Here is a 3558-nt window from a genome sequence, read left to right as displayed (position 1 = left end):
TCGGCTTGTAATTTCAAGTGGACTGATGCAGTTTTTCACCATTTTCTAAACGTTGGTCCATCCCTTCCCACTTTTTTTCCTTCACAACATCTCGGGGTCATCCAAACAGATGCTTATGTAAAAGCGAAGGACCCCAGCTGATCCAATAAGTGTTTACTGGCGCGCAGAGACCGCCAACAAACTTCCCTATAACATTTGTCGTTTGCAATTACTCAGCGCGAGTAGGTGGCAGGTGATCGACCCCGGCGATGTGTTGTTTAGCTTGTTGTTTTTACGTGCGGGAGCAGACAAAATACGGTAATGAACAGACAGCTTGTGCTAAATTGGATAATAACGTTGCATTGCTACACATGACAATTGGTGATATTGCAAGACAACAACAACAAAAAAACTTTATACGCAGATTCTAGGTATGACACAATGCTTGCTTTAATAATGTCCCCAATGATTGATGGCGGCTAATTCGGGTCCTGTTCAGTCAAACCAAAGAGGAAATTAAACACACGTGATTTATTGATATAATTAACGGTAAAATTTGATGTTTTACAAAGAGCGAGCAAGGTTGAATATTATGATATTTAAGCTGCTGCATATCAATTAAATAGCTTAAGTGGTAATTAATGTCAGAATCCGGTCTAATCAAAGCGGGAATGTTTGGCAAGACGTGTTTTTTTGTGAATATTTAATGAGAAATTATTGTCCCGGCTTTTGCTTTTTTATCAAGCTGTTAAGCATTTTGTTGGATGAGATGGCTCGTAGCTTTGCTTTTCATCAAATATTAATGGAAGACTGCCTCGCGTTTGATGGGAGTGTGCAGAGTTCAAAGGAAATCACAGCGACATGAACAGCGTCGACATATTTAAGGGTTGCAAAAGGGACAATATTTTTAGAAACTTTGAGGAAATTTCAGTCAGAAGTTAACCTGGATAATTTTGAAAATGTGATAGTATATGGCGGAAAACACTCAGGTGACTTGAAGTTCCGCTCTGAGACCCCCAATTTAGCCAACTTTCAATATTGTCCAATATGCATGTGTGATACATCATTGGAAAGCTTAAAATCTCAATTTTCTGTCGGAAGAAAAATTTTGAACCGGAACATTGAACTTTTTTTTTTTTTTTATGTTTTTTAAACAGCAAAACCCTATCTGGAAGTGAGAGCACGCGAGAGCACAATTACAGACACCACAACTTTAAGGAGATATTATCGCGTACTTACATTGTTTCAATCCAAAAACTCCATGCAGCATGTATCACTGAGTGTCTTGAAACAGCTGTGAATGGCCACAGCAGGATTTTTTGGGGGATTTTACGGGTTAAACATGGTAATATAACAAGGGTCTCTAGGGATGGGAATTGATAGGATTTTTACGATTCCGATTCCATTATCGATATTGCTTAACGATTCGATTCTTTATCGATTCTCTTATCGATTCTAATTTGGGGGAAAAGAAGAACAAACGTTTTGATTGGCATCAAGTTTGTTTAATCAGAAGTCACAACCTTACAAACTCACAACGAGATCAAAAGAGGCCCAAAGCCTCAATGTTAACTGTGGCAATAAGTGGCAAATACACAAGAATGTGTAACATTTTACTGAAACATTTATCTAATAGAAATAAAAAATACTGGTATATATTGGCAGATAGGTTGTTGTTCTGCCTTTGGCAATATGTGTTAAAGCAGGGGTCCCCAAACTTTTTCCTGTGAGGGCCACATAACTTTTCCCTTCCCTGATGAGGGGCCGGGGTCAGTTTGTAACAGAAAAAGTGTGACGATTGCAGAAGTGCATAAATGTAAAAAATTATTGTTTTTCAGAAAGCCATAATCAAATAACCCTTTCTGGATTCTTCACGGAATGAAAGTAAATAAAATAAAAATAATAATATAATAATAATAATAATAATTAATAATAAAAACACTATTAATTAAATAGATAATAACCAAATAACCCTCTCTGAATTCTTCAAGGAAAAGGCCAGGAAATAACACGATTGAGGAAAAAAAAAATTTCAAAATGGCCGGACCAAATGTGGAGGCGGGCCGTATTTGGGCCGCGGGCCGTAGTTTGGGGACTGCTGGGTTAACGTGTATTATTTACCATTACATTGAAATGCATGCCTTTTAGTTTTTGTGGCGCTTACACGCTCAAGTGGGGGCGCCCTGGCGCTTCCTCGCGCGAAGAAGAACGCACTCACGTGAAGAAGAGCGCGCTTACACCCGAAGAAGAAATGCCGCATCCAAGCGAGTGAGCGAGTTCGTGAGAAAGGGAAACACTTCTACGAGCCTACGTTCTTTGTTAATGTTAATATCTACAGAGGCAACGCCTGTATGTATCATCTTTTGTGTTGTTGTTGTTGTGTTTCCACTCGCGATCGGACACTTAAATCCAGTTGTGTAGTGGTTTGAACGATGTGCTAATGCTAGCGAACGAATGCTAACCATTTGTTATTACTGTTATTAGCAGCTAATCATCGCTGATTTACGTTGATGCAAACCTGTTTGTTATTGGGGACGAAATTGATTTGTTTCATTTCTATTCTTAGTTTCACTCTTCAAGTGATGGTTGAATAAAGTCAGCAAATTATACCAACGTCTTCTGCATAGTCATTTGGGAGTTAAGCTAGCTGTATAGCCAGGACTGAGCCTTAGCCTTTTTGTGAGGACAGCGCAGTCGTATTCCCTCCCGATGCAGTTATCTCCACCTTGCAATGACTGCAAGTCGCTTTGTTGTAATTTTTCCTCGTGAAGTGAAGACACACTTTCGAGCGTTTGAACCTACGTGCTGTCATTGTTATGTTTATGGCTGCAATGCTCGTGCTTACCCGTCGTAACCTTTCATTTTCACACTCTTTCCTGGTGAAGTGTAGTCAAACTTTGGAGCGAGTGGTTCTTGGCGCCATGCAAGTTTGATGCGCCTGGACAACAAGACACGTCACGACGCAATACGCGTCTTTAGGAATCGTTAAAGGGATCGTTAAGGCCTTTTCATTGTGATGTCGAGGCCTCGAAACACTCGGAACCGGTTCCGCATTGGATTTTGATTCCCATCCCTAAGGGTCACGATGCAGAAATTGCAGACATCAAGGAGTGGTCTAGATTTTCTTTTTCATGTATTTACCCTTTTAAATGTTTGTTTTTTTTCCCAATTTTTTTTTTTGTTTGGATTGATTATTTATTATCTAACATATCGGAGAAAATTCAACAGTAACAAAAAAAATACAATTAAGCGATAGTTATGAGGTAGATATCCATGACTTTTTTTACAGACGCCATCTTTTCATTGTGACATAATTTGTTTAAAAGTTTAAAATATGTGAGTGAATAATTTTTTAAAGTCGTTTTTTTTTTTTTTTTTTTTTTTTTTTTTTTACGAAATATGAGACATCAATTAATGATTCTAAGCTAAAAACGACAGACATTTTGAATAATAAATATAATTAATTACCTTCGTTTTATGGCTGGGTTGAAACAAAAGCGGTTGCGCGACGTCTGTAAACGGGGGTTTTCAGGTTAAAACGGACAAATTAAAAATAGTTCGGGGGCTTAATGCGCCATG

Source organism: Corythoichthys intestinalis, unplaced genomic scaffold, assembly GCF_030265065.1.
Source record: "Corythoichthys intestinalis isolate RoL2023-P3 unplaced genomic scaffold, ASM3026506v1 HiC_scaffold_23, whole genome shotgun sequence".
Classification (NCBI taxonomy): Eukaryota; Metazoa; Chordata; class Actinopteri; order Syngnathiformes; family Syngnathidae; genus Corythoichthys; species Corythoichthys intestinalis.
Note: the sequence above shows the minus strand (reverse complement) of the source record.